At 44.1% G+C, this 19,083-nt stretch overlaps 1 protein-coding gene across 10 annotated transcripts in view; it reads right to left on the bottom strand.

The window, feature by feature from the left end:
* HHAT (hedgehog acyltransferase) overlaps window positions 1–19,083 on the bottom strand; it is a 321,146-nt gene that overhangs the window by 289,779 nt on the left and 12,284 nt on the right. For 4 of the 10 annotated variants that reach the window (XM_045452420.1, XM_045452426.1, XM_045452428.1 and 1 more), the window contains exon 1: window positions 18,404–18,580. The exons of 2 other annotated variants lie outside the window; for them this stretch is intronic. The gene's annotated coding sequence lies outside the window, so the exon portion shown is untranslated. Of the gene's footprint in view, window positions 1–7,442; window positions 7,570–17,901; window positions 17,980–18,030; window positions 18,233–18,403; window positions 18,581–18,823; window positions 18,926–19,083 lie in introns of those variants that run through there. 4 more of the 10 variants (XM_045452421.1, XM_045452424.1, XM_045452423.1 and 1 more) reach the window with 4 other exon arrangements.

Here is a 19,083-nt window from a genome sequence, read left to right as displayed (position 1 = left end):
AAGATGATACAGATAGAACCCCAGTAACACTTCCTTCTGCCAGTGACTGTCTGCATCTTGCATCCAACATGCACACATACACGCACACGCCCTGCCTGCCCCGGGTTGGGCAGGTCTTCCCTATGAGCTCCCACAGCACCCCATCTGCCTCTGCACCCCAGACAGTTGTGTGTTCAATGCCTGACACGCCTGCCTCCCCGTATGGGGTAAGCGCTTGGAGAGCAGGGACCATGATTCGCCGAGTCCCCAGTAACCAGCATGGGCTGTGGAATGTAGCAACAGGGGAATAGTGCTCCATGAATAATAAATGGCTTCAAATCCTGAATAGAAGAAAAGTACAGATCTCTAAAACTCTTCTAAGCCAACAGCTTTAACCTCCTCATTCTCCCCTTCAGATGTCAGCTGAAGTTGTTTATATGAATGGATGAATGAAAATTACTGTTTTCCATCTTGTATAAACTTAAGGGAGGTGAATAATGTGACTCCCATCAGCTATGGCAGACACTGCTAGCAGCCCACCCCACAATATTTAGTCTCCCTTCCTATACAGTAATAGAATTTTTAACTGAACGCATGGATGCTAAGCTCAACTATATAGTGTAGCCATGTGTGGGCATTTGAATAGTCCTGGGTGGCTCAGTTGGTTAAGCATCCAACTTTAGCTCAGGTCATGATTTCATGGTCTGTGAGTTCGAGCCCCACATCGGGCTCTGTGCTGACAGCTCAGAGCCTGGAGCTTGCTTCAGATTCTGTGTCTCCTTCTCTCTCTCTCTGTCCTTTCCCTGCTCATACTTGGTCTCTCTCTCTTCTGCTCAAAAATTTGTGTATAGTCCTGCGTAGAAGGCAATGATCATCCCCTTCCTGCTGGGAAAAGCTGGAACAGCCAACAGGGGACAAGAGGTGAAAGCCATGTGGAAAAATAAGATCGAGAAGCCTCAGTCCCTGACTCCGTGTACCACCTCACCCCCAAAACTTCCCTGGACCATTTATACCTATACTATTAAATGAAAAAGAAATGCACTTCAAGGTTGTTTAAGCCTCTGCTATTCTCGATCTCTCTCTTATGGCAGCCATGTCTATATTCTAAGTATTATTAGAGCAGGTGATAGGAAGTCCTAAAATTCTTCAAATGAAATCATCAGCTCCCAAGCAACAAAAAGTTAGTTAAATGGCTCACATTGTTTTCCTTAAGCCTCTCAAATATGTCTCACTATGGATGCCAAACTAAAATAGGAGCAAAATTTTAAGCCCCAAGAAAATACTTCCTCATATGGGACAGTAATGCCAAAATCAAAATTCATACATTATCTCATTTTATTTTCACAATACCCTAGTGAAGAAGGTGGAGCAAGAGAGACAGGCAATTCACAGATGACAAATGTGAAACAGGATAAGGCTCCACAGTCAGAAATAACTGAGCCAGGGCTCAAATCCAAGTCATCAGACCACTGGGCCCCCCATGCCTCCCCTCAGCCACGGCTAGCCCCATTAAGGCCCGTTCACAAAGTTACTTGTCCCTACAGCCTGGCTCAAAATCCGCCACGCCCAAACTCCTTTCTCCAGGCTGAGACAGCAGAAAAAGATACACACTTCGGCTTTCATAAAATAGAAGGCCAGAAGTCAGTGGTCCTCCAACCAGAGCGCCCCTTGGTAACGACCTAAACGTTGCTCAGGCAGTTTGGTCTCCTGCAACTGAAGGCATCCAGAAGTAGGCACTCGTGCTTTCAAGCCCACTCAGCAACAACAACACCTCCTCAGGGCCCCCTGCTATTTTTCAGAACCACTTCTGGCTTTAAACAATTCTACTCACACTTCATTTTTAAATACCTGGCATCTCCTAGAAAACTTTAGAATTTCTTTCTGGAACTTTGTGGGAATATGGTAATCTCCACTTTAGTGGGAAGTTAACTTTAACCTCTGGGTTTTAGGAGTCTCCTTTCAAAGGATGTTAGTATTATATTGGATGGTCTCCTCACCTCATTAAGAATATGTGATTAGTGGGGCGCCTGGGTGGAGCAGTCGGTTAAGCGTCCGACTTCAGCCAGGTCACGATCTCGCGGTCCGTGAGTTCGAGCTCCGCGTCGGGCTCTGGGCTGATGGCTCAGAGCCTGGAGCCTGTTTCCGATTCTGTGTCTCCCTCTCTCTCTGCCCCTCCCCCGTTCATGCTCTGTCTCTCTCTGTCCCAAATATAAATAAACGTTGAAAAAAAAATTAAAAAAATTAAAAAAAAAAAAAAAGAATATGTGATTAGTTGGGGCGCCTGGGTGGCTCAGTCAGTTAAGTGTCCGTCCGACGTCAGCTCAGGTCATGATCATGCGATTTGTGGGTTCGAGCCCTGCATCGGGCTCTGTGCTAAAAACTCAGAGCCGGGAGCCTGCTTAGGACTCTGTGTCTCCCTCTCCCTCTGCCCCTCCCCCATTTGTGCTGTGCCTCTCTGCCTTTCAAAAATAAACAAACATTAAAAAATTTTTTTACAAATATGTGACTAGCAAGGGCTGAACTCCTAAAAATGCTATTGAAATATGAACATAAATAGATAAAATCATGAATGAAAATGGAATTATGACAACCAATCCCTCAGAGATACAAACAATTATCAGGGAATACTATGAAAAATTATATGCCAACAAATTGGACAACCTGGAAGAAATGGACAAATTCCTGAACACCCACACTCTTCCAAAACTCAATCAGGAGGAAATAGAAAGCTTGAACAGACCCATCACCAGCGAAGAAATTGAATCGGTTATCAAAAATCTCCCAAAAAATAAGAGTCCAGGACCAGATGGCTTCCCAGGGGAGTTCTACCAGACGTTTAAAGCAGAGATAATACCTATCCTTCTCAAGCTATTCCAAGAAATAGAAAGGGAAGGAAAACTTCCAGACTCATTCTATGAAGCCAGTATTACTTTGATTCCTAAACCAGACAAAGACCCAGTAAAAAAAGAGAACTACCGGCCAATATCCCTGATGAATATGGATGCAAAAATTCTCAATAAGATACTAGCAAATCGAATTCAACGGCATATAAAAAGAATTATCCACCATGATCAAGTGGGATTCATTCCTGGGATGCAGGGCTGGTTCAACATTCGCAAATCAATCAACGTGATACATCACATTAACAAAAAAAAAGAGAAGAACCATATGATCCTGTCAATCGATGCAGAAAAGGCCTTTGACAAAATCCAGCACCCTTTCTTAATAAAAACCCTTGAGAGAGTCGGGATAGAAGGAACATACTTAAAGATCATAAAAGCCATTTATGAAAAGCCCACAGCTAACATCATCCTCAATGGGGAAAAACTGAGAGCTTTTCCCCTGAGATCAGGAACACGACAGGGATGCCCACTCTCACCGCTGTTGTTTAACATAGTGCTGGAAGTTCTAGCATCAGCAATCAGACAACAAAAGGAAATCAAAGGCATCAAAATTGGCAAAGATGAAGTCAAGCTTTCGCTTTTTGCAGATGACATGATATTATACATGGAAAATCCGATAGACTCCACCAAAAGTCTGCTAGAATTGATACATGAATTCAGCAAAGTTGCAGGATACAAAATCAATGTACAGAAATCAGTGGCATTCTTATACACTAACAATGAAGCAACAGAAAGACAAATAAAGAAACTGATCCCATTCACAATTGCACCAAGAAGCATAAAATACCTAGGAATAAATCTAACCAAAGATGTAAAGGATCTGTATGCTGAAAACTATAGAAAACTTATGAAGGAAATTGAAGAAGATTTAAAGAAATGGAAAGACATTCCCTGCTCATGGATTGGAAAAATAAATATTGTCAAAATGTCAATACTACCCAAAGCTATCTACACATTCAATGCAATCCCAATCAAAATTGCACCAGCATTCTTCTCGAAACTAGAACAAGCAATCCTAAAATTCATATGGAACCACAAAAGGCCCCGAATAGCCAAAGGAATTTTGAAGAAGACGACCAAAGCAGGAGGCATCACAATCCCAGACTTTAGCCTCTACTACAAAGCTGTCATCATCAAGACAGCATGGTATTGGCACAAAAACAGACACATAGACCAATGGAATAGAATAGAAACCCCAGAACTAGACCCACAAATGTATGGCCAACTCATCTTTGACAAAGCAGGAAAGAACATCCAATGGAAAAAAGACAGCCTCTTTAACAAATGGTGCTGGGAGAACTGGACAGCAACATGCAGAAGGTTGAAACTAGACCACTTTCTCACACCATTCACAAAAATAAACTCAAAATGGATAAAGGACCTGAATGTGAGACAGGAAACCATCAAAACCTTAGAGGAGAAAGCAGGAAAAGACCTCTCTGACCTCAGCCGTAGCAATCTCTTACTCGACACATCCCCAAAGGCAAGGGAATTAAAAGCAAACGTGAATTACTGGGACCTTATGAAGATAAAAAGCTTCTGCACAGCAAAGGAAACAACCAACAAAACTAAAAGGCAACCAACGGAATGGGAAAAGATATTTGCAAATGACATATCGGACAAAGGGCTAGTATCCAAAATCTATAAAGAGCTCACCAAACTCCACACCCGAAAAACAAATAACCCAGTGAAGAAATGGGCAGAAAACATGAATAGACACTTCTCTAAAGAAGACATCCGGATGGCCAACAGGCACATGAAAAGATGTTCAGCATCGCTCCTTATCAGGGAAATACAAATCAAAACCACACTCAGGTATCACCTCACGCCAGTCAGAGTGGCCAAAATGAACAAATCAGGAGACTCTAGATGCTGGAGAGGATGTGGAGAAACGGGAACCCTCTTGCACTGTTGGTGGGAATGCAAATTGGTGCAGCCGCTCTGGAAAGCAGTGTGGAGGTTCCTCAGAAAATTAAAAATAGACCTACCCTATGACCCAGCAATAGCACTGCTAGGAATTTATCCAAGGGATACAGGAGTACTGATGCATAGGGGCACTTGTACCCCAATGTTCATAGCAGCACTCTCAACAATAGCCAAATTACGGAAAGAGCCTAAATGTCCATCAACTGATGAATGGATAAAGAAATTGTGGTTTATATACACAATGGAATACTACGTGGCAATGAGAAAAAATGAAATATGGCCTTTTGTAGCCACGTGGATGGAACTGGAGAGTGTGATGCTAAGTGAAATAAGCCATACAGAGAAAGACAGATACCAAATGGTTTCACTCTTATGTGGAGCCTGAGAAACTTAACAGGAACCCATGGGGGAGGGGGAGGAAAAAAGAAAAAAAAAAAAAAAAAGAGGTTAGAGTGGGAGAGAGCCAAAGCATAAGAGACTGTTAAAAACTGAGAACAAACTGAGGGTTGATGGGGGGTGGGAGGGAGGAGAGGGTGGGTGATGGGTATTGAGGAGGGCACCTTTTGGGATGAGCACTGGGTGTTGTATGGAAACCAATTTGACAATAAATTTCATATATTTAAAAAAAAAAAAAGAAGTTAAAAAAAAAAAGAAATATGAACATAAATAATCTTAAAGATTAAATGAAAATTCTAGAAGCCCTGCTGTTTAGCAGCTTTTCAGGCACACTGTCTTCTAGGACAATTCCTCTGCATTAACAAGTTAACTTTCGGGGAACTAGAAACACTTCCGTTTTTGGTGCTCTTCGCTGTACTGTGTATATCTTGCAGACCCACACAAAGATACACAGTCATGAGCAACAAAGCGGCAGGGCTGTATCTTCACATCTAAAATTTGGGGACTGGACCAAATAGCCTCCATCTGCCAGCACGCTGGGAAATTCTGCACCAAGCAGACCTAGGGGGGAGTCCCGGCTCTGCCATTTGCTGGCTGAGGAACTTGAGTGGGTCACAACCTCTTAGATATGTTTCCTCATGGGGCTGTTGAATGAATTAAATGTAAAATGCTTCTCCAAGGCCTGGCACAGAATTAGTACCCAATACATATTAGCTATGATCCGTCCAACAGGACCAGTTAGTGAATTTAATTTCTCAGAAGCCTACCTTGCCAGAGCCTGGTTTTCTTCCTGAGCTGATGAAATATCACTGACCCTCCGTGGGGCGTGGCCATGCCCTCTGCTGCTGAACGGCATCCCCAGAGCTCTTGCTAAGGTCTCACACCTTGTCCACACCCCAGCCCAACCCCAGGCCACCGGACAGCAAACACACGGTCCTTGGAGGCCACCTGGACAGCTTTCTGCCCAACACATCTTCCTCACCACTACTTTGCTAATCCCCAAAGGAATTACATGCACACTCCCTCCTGTCTTATTTCATCCCTCACGGTTCCAGGAACACCACCTCAAAACTCTACCACGCAGGCACTCAAGTGTCCTTAACAGTCCTCTCCTCCCAACACCACTCTTTTTAACTCTTGCCCACCCATCTCAAGAAAATTCCTGGGGCACCTGGGTGGCCCAGTCAGTTGTTAAGTGTCTGACTCTTGATTTCAGCTCAGGTCAAGATCTCACATTTCCTGAGATCGAGCTCCGCATCAGGCTCTGCACTGACAGCGTGGAACCTGCCTGGGATTCTCTCTCTCCCTCTCTCTCTCTGCCCCTCCCCAGCTCTCGCTCTCTCACTCTCTCTCCTTCTCTCCCCCCTCTCTCAAAATAAACAAACATTGAAAAAAAACAAAATTCTTCTCCCCGGTGTGTTCTTCCATATTAATTTCAGCTGTGCCCTCAGAAACGAAATCAGAGTAGATACATTTTAAAGCATTTAATGACCCAACAGCATCAAAGAAAAGGCAAGTTGGACATTGGAGAATATAACTAGAACTTTTTTAAAATGCGCAATTTCACAAAAGTGCCCAAACACTCTCAGAAAATTCTCAAGTTTCTATTTCTCATTGTCTAAATAAGCATGTTCTTTAGGGATGGGCTATCACAATGAAATCAAAGAAGTCCTTCCTCAAACGTGTAGGTAACACTTTGCTGTCCTTCACGCATGGATCCAGTCCTGCAGCAGCATTAGCAGCTAAGTGGGCATCTGTGAGACCGCCTAGAAACTAATCACCATTTGTAAATTACTTCTGCAGGAAAAGCCAATCTATAGCCGTACAGCCTGTGTTTAGTAAATGTCTACCTGATCAATCTACATACACGAGGCTGTACCATTCATACGTGAGAGCTAAGGAGGAATGCAAAGATGTATGACAGGAAAGGGAAGTGTCTGAGAACACTCCCACCTTAACGGGAATATTAGGACTATGAAGAAGCAAAAATGTAGCTAGTGGAGGTGAAGGGAAAGCAACAGCCATGTGGCAGAGGGCCTTAAACATACAGGATTACAAATTTGGATTTGATTTGCTGAAGAAACCTCAGGCTTGTAAACCAATCGAACTATTTGAGTGAAGCTTCAGGAAGAAGTCCTTTGACGCTGTGGTAGTGTAGAGGCAGAGAGGGCAGCGATTGGGGAGGAAGTACAGAGAAAGTGCTAGAACCAAGCAACACAAAGGAAAATTAAGTCGTACCTGGCTTGAAATTAGTCCATGAGGCAGGAGGATTAAAGAAGAGGAAAACTACGAACACAGAACAGCAACTCCAAGCTGGAAGACCAGAGTATCTCAGAGCTAAGTATTATTGATGATAGGAAGATATCTGAGGTAAACGAAGACAAAGAGTTAGAAAGGACATTTAACATTAGGTGTTGGAAGGAAATTGCAGCAGGTTTCTCTGGGATCAAAGGGAAAGAAGTTAGACTGGAGTAACAAGAACTTTACCTACATATTGGGGTGCAAGAGCCCCTGAGGCTGGGCATTCGAAAGAAGTATTTATCTGGGGACTGTAGAACTCAAGACACCCACAGAATAAAATCTTCGCTGTAAAAAGGCAAGAATTCCTCAGCTAACAGTTTTTTCTATACCGAAGTAACTCACATTTGCATTTACTTTGTAATTTAACACTCCACCTGCTTTCAAAGATACCATCTACTCTAATCCTCACCAGGAGGGCTAACTGTTAGCTCTTTTTCAGGAATCAGAATCCTGCTTGAGGGGGCGGGTAGGGAGGAGGCAGCGATCTGCCCAAGCACACAGAACAGCCAGTGAGGAACAAAAAACGAGAACCCAACTTCCCAGCTCCGCTTTTACAGGCAGAAATCCTATTCCTTAATCTTGGCAGAGAAGCATAGCTCACTATGCCAAACCCCAAACTGTGCATAAACATAATTTGTGTAAGATGCTTTGCCCCAGCGATTTCCAATACCACTTCAAATGTATCTTTATTTTTGATGCATGCAACAAATGGATTCGACAACCACTTCCATTTCAAACGTTTCCTGCTCCTCAGTCTTGATACCTAGCACTGAATGAGCTATAACCACATATCCACATGCACCAGAGGACTTTAACACAGCACTCTTAGCACTGAGCTAACAATCCACCAGCGTCACCACGATCACTTCTACCAACTAACTGTTGCTCCATGTCCTAAAACTGAAATCTTCCTCTAATGGCTTTTCTTATAGTTCGGTAACAGCTGTACTATAATAAGTGCCAGTTACAGGTTATCTATGCTAAGAAAGAACTCTACAAGGATTAGCCAATCGTCACAACTTTTTGAGGTTGCTACTTCTGGTACCCTCATTTAACACAAGCAAACTAAACCAAAGCCCAGAAAGGTCAAGAAACTTGCCCCAGATCACACGGCTAATAAGCAGCAGAGCTTAGCTTCATACCCACCAAATCCAACCCCAGAGCCTTCCCTCAGCCACCTCCCTATTCTTACAGAGTGCACCAGATTCATTTTTTTTTTTTCAAGGTCTATGATGAAACCAATCTGTCAGGAAAGCTAGAAGGTAATACAAGCTACACACAAGCAAAAGAAAATTTTAAAGTTATATGTAATTAGATACTCCCTTTAGGAAGAAAAGAAAATTTGTAAATCAACTAGATGTAATCAAAATACACCCGAACCATCTAGCTCGTGCATTCCTTAAAAGATTGACTGAAGAAGACAAACTAAACCAAACCAATTTACTCAGATATAAGAAGGGGGAGTCAGCAGTTACACAGAGATAAGGGGCCGAGTAAAATTGAAATCATTCTAAATTCAGTTACAAATTTAGCACTCTAGAAGTCACAAAGTAGTAAAAGTAAAAAGAGCATGTGCACACTGAAATGACGATGGCTTTGAAGAAAATGAAATAGTAGGGCAATATTCTAACACAGTGGGAATAACTGTTATGAGACTTGCTCTTTTCTAGGGTCCCATTTGATGAAACAGAAACTGATGTTGCAGAACATAAATTACAGGGCTCTCACCAGGAAACCAAATCCAGACACACAGTGTCTTCTCACATCAGTTTTCCCCAAACCCTACATAAGAGTCTTCCAAAGAGTCTTATCCTTTTACTCGTGCAACACTAACGAAAAAAACACTTCTCCAAACCCAAAAAAAACCTTCACTAACACAGGGGGAGGATTAGGTGGGTTGGAGGAGGTCTGCTGGACTGGGCAGAATGTCTAATCACAGAGTATTTTTAAATACACACACTAGTTCCAAGTATGCACCAAAACCTCATGTATCGGTTTCGTATCACACGTAGCGGCTTAAAACGACAAAGATCCATTTTCGTCATGATTCTTTGGGACGGCGATCCAAGCCATTCTGCTGATCTTACCAGGCATCACTCACGTGACTAAGTCACCACACAGCTCAACAGGGACTGGAGGGGCCAAGATGACCTCACCCGTGTCTAGCGTCAGGTGCCCGCTGTCAGCTACGGGCAGCACCTCTCCACGTGGGCACTCAGTAGGCCTGACCTTTCACAGCATGGTGGCTTCAGGGGTTCAAAAGATCAAAGGCAAGTGGGGCAAGGTCTCTTATGGTGCAGGCTCCAGAATTCACAAAGCCTTTTCTTGGTCAAAAGACCAGTCCAGACCCAAGCAGGAAGAGAAGAGCGATTCCATCTAATTTTGAGAGCACAGCAATGACAACTTCAGAGGGGACAGGGACACAGCCTACCATTCCAGTATGTCAGAGTTACTAATACATCAATTCCGGAAAGTTAATGGGAAAACTACAGTTCACAAGGGAGCTTTAGTACATGTCACAAAAGTTATTATCTGTAGGGGCGCCTGGGTGGCGCAGTCGGTTAAGCGTCCGACTTCAGCCAGGTCACGATCTCGCGGTCCGTGAGTTCGAGCCCCGCGTCGGGCTCTGGGCTGATGGCTCGGAGCCTGGAACCTGTTTCAGATTCTGTGTCTCCCTCTCTCTCTGCCCCTCCCCCGTTCATGCTCTGTCTCTCTCTGTCCCAAAAATAAAACGTTGAAAAAAAAAAAAAGTTATTATTTGTATATAAAATGAAAAAAAATATATGTTCCCCAGATCAGAATTTCAAAATCAGTAGGGCCCCTACGGCCATCTGGTCTCATCTCTAGCCAGTTTGGGAATTCCTTTTACTATAACCTACCTATTTCCCATAACATCACGAGGCAGGGAAACGTTTTCTAAGAGGTCCTGATTATTATCCTGCTGTTTCCTCAAACTGTCAAAAACCATCCCCCCTATTTTTAAAAAACCTTCTGCCACTTAGTCTGATTGTGCCTTCTGGAACCAAAGGCATGGAGGCAGGGTCACAAGAGGATTTAGAGATGGCTCTGGAGTCAGAATGCCAAAGTCCAAATCCCAGCTTTGCTACTTTCCAGCTGTATGCTCTAGGACAAGTTGCTAACCTCTCTGTGCCTCAATTTCCTGCTCTATAAACAGGGATAACAGCACCCCTCAAGGGATGCTGTGAGGATTAAATGAATTTACAAAGAGATAAACAGTGCCTTGGGCATAGTAAGTTCTAAAATGCTATTCTTTTTGTTTTTAATGTTATTGTTCTTATACTAAAAAGGCTTAATTCTTCTCTCCAATAATACTCCTTTGAATATTTAAAGACAATTAATGACACACACTCCATCCCAAACCATCTTCCAGGGCACACATCCATGATTCCTTCAATCATTTCTTCAGTGACTTGGTTCCTAGACCCTTTACTATTCAGTCAATTGTCTCTTTATAGTATGGGTACCTAGACCTGAACTTAAAACTCCAGATGTGGCACAGAGTAGGGCAAGACCATCACTTCTATTCTTCCAGAAACCACACTTCAAATAATGAAGTCTTAGATGCATTTCTTCATTCAACACATATCAGTGAGCTCCTGAGATTCAGGGACTGTGCTATTTATGAAGACAAAATATAAAATCCCATCTGTGAGATCCCCCAAATAGGGCTCTCCCAGAAATGCCCATGTGCTAATCCCTGGAACCTGTAAATATACTTCCTTACAGATCAAAGGTATTTTGCAGCCACCATTAAGATAAAGATGAGGACATTATCCCTGATTATCCATACAGACCCACTGTAGTCACAAGGGTCCTTCTGGGAGGGTCAGAGTAAGGGACCACAAGCAAAGCAAAGCAAAGTCTCCCCTTGAGCCTCCAGAAGGAACAGCAGCCCTGCCCAGCCATTTTGGACTTCTGACCTTCAGAACTGCAAGGTAATAAACTTGGGTTGTTTTAAGCCACTAAATTTGTAGTAGTCTGTTACAGAAACAATAGGAAACATAACACACCTGCCACTTGGGAGGAAAGTATCTAACTGAAAGGATTTACATTTAAAAAATCAGAATTTTTTTTTTTTAAGTAGGCTTCCTGCCCAGCGTGGAGCCCAGTGTGGGGCCCAGTGTGGGGCCCAGTGTGGGGCTTGAACTCACAACCCTGAGATAAAGATCTGGGCTGAGATCAAGTGTCTGACAGACACCTAACCAACTGAGCCACCCAGGCACCTCAAAAATCAGAGTATTTTTAATCTGCTATAAACTTAAATTGTCAGAAAATTAAATCTAAAACAAAATTTTGCATTCAGTTCTCAACTTGACATTTTTTAGTTTCCACCTCACACTGATATCAGTCTTAATATCAAACAGAGCTCTAAGTCTTTTTATATGAACTGCCATTAAGCCATACCTCTGCTGTTAAAGACTGCCAAAAAGGAGTCACTTTTATAAATCCCTAATTCACAAAAGCTACTGATGTGATATTATACTGTCTCCACTGAAAATTCTCAACCTGTTTTGAGCCTTTTTAATCACCAAGAGTCATGCCAACTAGGTAGGTCTTACACTCCCCAGATTAGGGGCATCTGAATGAATCAAAAATTTTTATAATACACTATTTTAAGTAAACTTTGTATTAAAATGTACTTAAATTAAAATTAAGACTTTCAAAAAGCAGACTCACTCCAGTAATTGCCTTCAGATTAAAAGCAAAATGCCTCAAAAGTCCTGTGTGTCTTTTCCTGTAACTCCACTAAAGGTCACCATGAGCCTGACTCCTATCGTCCTAGTTTATTCAGTTGTGCCTGGCTTTGAACTTCATATAAATAGAATTACATAGCATTTACTCTGTTGCGTCTATTTCCTTTTTGTTCAGCTCTTCTTTATATATTTTTTTAAGTTCATTTATTTTTGAGAGAGAGAGAGACAGACAGTGAGCATGCAGAAACTGGAAGGAGCAGACAGAGGGGTCAGGGAGGGAGAGAGAGAATCCCAAGCAGGTTCCATACTGGCAGCATAGAGCCCCACGTGGGGTTTGACCTCACGAACCGTAAGATCATGACCTGGGCTAAAATCAAGAGTCAGTTGCCTAACCACCTGAGACACCCAGGCGCCCCTCTTTTTGGGAGGCTCATCCATGTTGTATATGAGTCAATAATCTGTTCATCCTCATTACTAAAGAGTATTCCACTCTATAAACTACTCTGCATTTATCCATTCTACTGTTGATGAACATGTGGGTTGTTTCCAACTTGGGGCCAGTATGAATAGTACTGTTCTGTCCATCCTCTTACACTTCTTTCAGCACACATATGTATGCCTTTACTACTGTGTTTATCTGAGGGTGGAGCAGCTGGGTCATAGGAGATGTGTATGTCCAGCTTTAGTAAATGATACACCAATTTCCAGAACATTTGCGCTAATTGTCATACCCATCAGCAACGTATGAGAGTTCCAGTTCACCCATTACCCAACCAGGACAGGTATCCCCCACTTTTTGAAAGTTCAGGTTATGCCACTCCACTTTTACAAAAGACCTACATTAGTACCCGTTTTTGTTAACCAAAAGAAATCCCAAGAGGATTTTCACTTTTACAAAAAAAAAAGGCAAAAAGAGAAAATGGCATTGTGTTTGTTTTGCAGCCAAGCACCCCAAGCAGCAAAAGTGGCCCCCCTCAAGCTCCTTCCCAGGGAACTACACTGACCATCTCAGCATCATGCCATCCGAGGTTTGAATTGTATCTGTGGGCATCTGTGCTCGATCTTGATTTACTTCATGCATTCACTAGCAAAATGTGTCCTAAGGTACCAGAAATGCCTAGAGGCACCTGGGTGGCTCAGTTGGTTGGGCATCCAACTTGCACTCATGTCATGATCTCACAGCTCCTGAGTTTGAGCCCCATGTCAGGCTCTGTGCTGACAGCTCAGAGCCTGGAGCCTGCTTCAGATTCTCTCTGCCTTTCTCTCTGCCCCACTCCTGCTTGCGTGCATGTGTTCTTTCACTCTCAAAAATAAACATTAAAAAAAAATTTTTTTTAAGAAAAAGCCTAAAAGGGGTTATTTTGGGGGTCTGGGAGTGCTCAAAAATTTTTCCGTATAAATTAATGGTTAATTGCTTCTTCGCTTCAGGTTACAAAAGATTTCACAAGAACAATCTGCTTTCAGATATTGAGGGAAGCCTGTACTTAGTCTGCCTTTTTTTTTTTAATATTTATTTTTAAGAGAGAGAGCACAGGCAGGGGAGGGGCAGAGAGAGAGAGACAGAGAGAGAGAGAGAGAGAGAGAGAGAGAGAGAGAATCCGGAGCAGGCTCCAGGCTCTGAACTGTCAGCACAGAGACCAATATGGGGCTCCAACTCAGGAATGGCAAGATCATGACCTGAGCCAATGTCAGACACTTAACCAACTGAGCCACCTAGGCGCCCTTCACAGTCTGCTTTTAACCACTCTGGTGAGTATAGAGTGATGGCCCACTCTAATTTTAATTTGCATTTCCCTAATTACTAATGAAGTTAACCCTCTTTTCATGTGTTTAATAAGAATTGGGAGATCCTCGTTTAGGAAGTGACTTGCCCATTTTTCTACTAGGCTGTCCATTTTTTTCTCAATGATTTGTAGAAGTTGTTTCTAAATTCTGGGTATAAGTTCTTTATTGGATATATGTATTACAAATATTTTCACCTATTCCCTAGCTTGTCTGCTCACTCCCCTTATGGATTCTTTAGATGAACAGAAGTTCTTACCAATATTTTCCATTTTGTGTACTATTCAATAAATCTTTGACTGTCCCTAGGTAATGAAGATATTTTACTTAGCTTTCTTCTAGAAATTTTATTATTTCAGCTTTCACATTTAGGTGTAAGATACAGCTTGATTAATGTTTGCATATGGGATGAGATGATTAAGATTCATTTTGTCCATATGAAGATCCAATTGGCCCAGCATTATTCACCGAACTGGCCATCGTTTCTCCACTGCACTGTGTTGTCACTTTTGTCACAAACCACACATGTGTGAGCCTGATTATGGATTCTCTACTCAGTTCCATGGTCTGCCTAGCATTGTGCCAATACCATATTAACATAACACATATTGATCTAGTCGTCCAAATTTGCTTTTTCTTAGATTGCCCAGAATTTCCAAATAAATTTTAGAACTGGCTTATCAACTTCTCTTTTTAAGAAATCTGCTAGAATTGTGACTGGGATTGTACTAAAGCTGTAAATTTATTTTCAGAGCAATGACATACCCTCCATTTTATTTAAATCTTTAATTGTTCGCAATGTTTTAGCTTGCAAAAAGTTATCATGTATCAGGGTTGGATTCTGTCAAATATTTTTTCTCTTTATTTGAATGTGGTTAAATTACATTTATTTTCTAATGTTAGCCAAAGTTTACATTCCTAGAATAAGTCCAAGTTGGTCACGGTTTAGTATCCTTCTTAGACTGTTAGATTTGATTTACCAATACATCATTTTGCATCTTTTCTGTGGGACTATGGCCTGTAATTTTCTTGTAATGTCCTTATCAAGCTTTAGTAACAAGGTTATGCTGGCCTCATAAAAGCAGCCAGGGAGTGTTCCCTTTTTCTTTTTTTTTTTTTTTTTTTTCTAATGTTTGTAATATTTCCCTTATAAAGCCATGTAGGCTCAGAAATTTTGCTTTGGAAAGGTTTTTAACTCCAAATGTCATTTCTTTAATAGATACAGGAGTATTCAGCTTTTATCATGTCTTAGATAAGGTGTTTTATTAAAAAGTGCCCATTTCAGGGTGCCTGGGTGGCTCAGTTGGTTGAGTGGCCAACTCTTGATTTCGGCTCAGGTCATGATCCCAGGGTCATGGGATAGAGACCCACGTCAACCCCCTGCTTGGAATTCTTTCTCTTCCTCTGCCCCTCTCCCCTGCTTGTGCATGCGCACTCATGCACGCGTATGTGTGCATGCTCTGTGTGTGTGTGTACATATATATAAATAAAACATTTTTAAGGCCCATTTCATCTGAATTTTCAGCCATTACCAAAACTGTTCACAAAAACATCTTAAAATCTTTTACACGTCTGTGGAATATACAGTAACAACACCTTTTTCTTCTCTGGCACTGGTAATATCATACACCATTAAGGTTCATACCCACTCTCAAAAAAAACAAAAAACAAAAAACAAAAAACAAAAAACAACAACAAAAAAACCTCCCCTGGGGGTGCCTGGGTGGCTCAGTCGGTTGGGCGTGAGTCACTCACATCTCATGGTTTGTGAGTTCGGAGCCCCGCATCGGGCTCTGTGCTGACAGCTCAGAGCCTGGAGCCTGCTTCGGATTCTGTGTCTACCTCTCTCTCTTTGCCCCTCCCCTGTTCATGCTCTCTCTGTAAGATGAATAAACTTAAAAAAAAAAAAAAACTTTTTTTTAAATAACCTCTCCTGTACTATATGACACACATCCACGATCACAAGAATATTCTCCGGCAGCATTATCCATAGAAGAGGCAGAGCAGGTAGAGTATGTAAACAACCCGGCAATTCCCTCTCAACAGCTTTTATCACCAGAAACAACCACACCTCAGTAAAAGGAGACACGAACTGAAAGTTAATAGGTATTTATAATGCTCTAGGGTGGCCAGCAAGCACTCAGAAGAAAAACACCAAGGATGGTTTGTAACCTACGATACCCACCCCCAAGGTGGCCATAGGGAAAATTCAGGGGGCCATGAACCTATAATTCTCTCATACATCTTTATTTTTATGAACCTCTAACTGAAATGCAGGATTTCATTTACTATACACGTGGACAACAAACCATACTAATAAGAGCAGTTGTGGCAACTTCATCACCGGTAAAAGTCAGATACCTTCATACCATAGTGCACCTGCTGCAAATACCTCAAAATATCATTTAGTGCACCTCCAGTCCACCTGAAGGACTCGGTTGAACGTCCAGCTTCAGCTCAGATCATGATCTAGCAGTTTGAGTTCAAGACTCACATCAGGCTCTGTGCTGACGGCTCGGAGCCTTCAGCCTGCTTTGGATTCTGTGTCTCCCTCTCTCTCTGCGCCCCCCTTCAAAAATGGATTAAACATTTAAAAAAAAATTTTTTTTCTAGGGGAGCCTGGGTGGCTCAGTCGGTCAAGCATCCGACTTTGGCTCAGGGCATGATCTCATGGTTTGTGAGTTCGAGCCCTGCGTGGGGCTCTAGGCTGACAGCTCAGAGCCTGAAGCCCACTTTGGATTCTGTGTCTCCCTTTCTCTCTGCTTCTCCCCTGCTCACACTCTGCCTCTCTCTCCTTCAAAAATAAACAAACATTCAAAAAATAATTTGAAAATTGGCTTCTCCAGGGGTGCCTGGGGGGCCCAATGGGTTAAACATCTGACTCTTGGTTTCAGCTCAGGTCATGATTCATGAGTTTGAGCCCTGCATCAGGCTCAGCACTGACAGCACAGAGCCTGCCTGGGATTGTCTCCCTCTCTCTCAAAAAAAAATAAACTTCTTTTTTTTTTTTTTAAATTGGCTTCCCCTAACTCCAAAAAGGTCCATGGCAACCCCCCCCCCCAAAAAAGGGGAAAAAACCTACAAGGAATCAAGGATTTCACCCTAAGTTAGGAATTCTAGTGCAACAATTAAGGAGCACCTCACCTTGGCCAGGCCCTGAGCTGCAAGCAGGAAACACACTGATAAGTACCACCTAGGCTGGCTAGTTCCTGATGTTACCAGAGTTCCCACAAACATCTAGCCTCCCACAATAATAACTGCTCTCTCCAGAGACTTGGCCTTCACCTTAGTCTATCTAACCTGCTTCCCAAGAAGGGAGCAAAATAAGCAGTAGATACAGCACAGGCTTTGATCTAGAAAAGGGAGTGTAAAACTCGGCCCTGAAATTTACCAGTTTGTGCCACTGGCATCTCCTCCCAGTCTTTTCTTCTGCTGTGAAAAGGGATAACACATCCTCCCCAGTGGTTTTAAGGTTTAAAAATAATGGGTTTAAAGCACCTGACAAGCACATCGTCATTGTTAATATTAGTTGAATCGTTCAGGTCAGAACTGACCGTCCCTATCCTCTACTAATTACAGGGACTGCCACAGAGAAAAGAGAATTATTACAGGAAAGATGGAGCATTACGAATGGAAGAAAAAAACACTGTACTTATAAAAACCACCACCTCCTCAGTGAAGCCCTTCTTCTCATGTTCCCATCGCACTTAATCAAGTAAGTACTTGTTAGCACCTAAGTGCCTAGCTCTGCGAATGAATGAGGAATACAACATAGAAATATTGAGTCTCATTTCCATAAAATGCAAACCACCGAGGACGCCAACTTCTAGTTGGCCCTGATCCAAGAGCCAGGAACCAAGGAAGCAGCACATTTCTTAACACCAAGGCCACCCCAGTACCTGGCCCGCCCACTTTGGTGAGAACTGCGGGGAGGAGGGCCTTTCCAAGTAAAGACCGGTGCCCCTGGAGGCTAGACTTCGAAGAGGGAAACTGAGTCTGAAGAATAGAAAGCAAAATAAATCTCTAACTTTGGGGTGGGGGGCGGGCACTGGAGCCGCAGCAGTAGGGCAGGCGCACGTCTAACACCGCCGAGGAGACCAGCGGGAACCGGGGACCAAGCCCGGGGAGAGGCCGCTGGCGGGGACGTGCGCGGACTCGGCGGGGCCTGCGGGAGCCCCGCCACCGCGCCCGGAGGCCGGCCTGGCACGGGGCGCAGGGCCCGCCGCCTTTGTCTCCACCGCGCGACAGGGAGCCTCCTCTGCCCCGCCCCCGGGCACGGAAGCAGGAACCCGAGTAGGAAACGGAAAGCTCCTGGAGCATTTGTTTCTCAAGGGAGTACACCGAAGCACGAAAGTCAACACCTAACCTCCCCGGGACCCGCTGCGGTCCCCGGCTACCAACCTCCGGGCTGTCCCGGGCAGCGGCGGCGGCGTTCACGCGCGCCACGAGTCCCCAACAACCCTCTCGGCACTTCCGAGTCCCGGCGGCTGCGGCGGCGGCCCGCTTCCCGGGAAGCCGCCCTCTTCCCCGGGAGCGGCGGTTGGAGGAGCTGCCCGGCGCACGTGCTCGGAGAGCGCGCCCCCGCCGCCGCGCCCGCGCGCCCTCGGCTCCGGGCGGCCCGGCTCGGACACGCGCGGCGCTCCGGGAACGGGGACGGCCCGCCTCTCGTCTCGGGGTGTGCGGGGCTCCGACGGAGGGGGACCCCCGAACTCCCCGGCTCGCCCGCGCGGGGAGGGCCCGGGTTCCTGTGCTGAGCGGCGCGCTGGCCTGTCCCCTAACCGTTTGCTAGTTGCAGGCTAGCACTTTCGGAGCGGAAGTCACCTGAAACTCCAGGTGGGCTCTAAATCCAGCCCAGTGGTCCCCACGGGCGAGAGGAGGTGGCTTGGTGGAGTGGAAAGAGGGCGGCCTTTGCGGCCCGGCTGCTTGACCCTCTTGCCGGGTGAACTTAGCCCCTGTGAGCCTCCCTGCCCTCCTCCGTCTAGCGGAAATAAGCTCCCCTGCTTTCCTGGAGAATAAGTAAAGACCGAATGGGATGAACGGTATCACCTGTAAAGCAATTTACGAAGATAATCACCACTGCA

The sequence above is a fragment of the Leopardus geoffroyi genome, chromosome C3 (assembly GCF_018350155.1).
Source record: "Leopardus geoffroyi isolate Oge1 chromosome C3, O.geoffroyi_Oge1_pat1.0, whole genome shotgun sequence".
NCBI classification, from domain to species: domain Eukaryota; kingdom Metazoa; phylum Chordata; class Mammalia; order Carnivora; family Felidae; genus Leopardus; species Leopardus geoffroyi.
The sequence above is the reverse complement of the archived record's forward strand: the minus strand, read 5'-3'. Positions and strand labels throughout refer to the sequence as shown.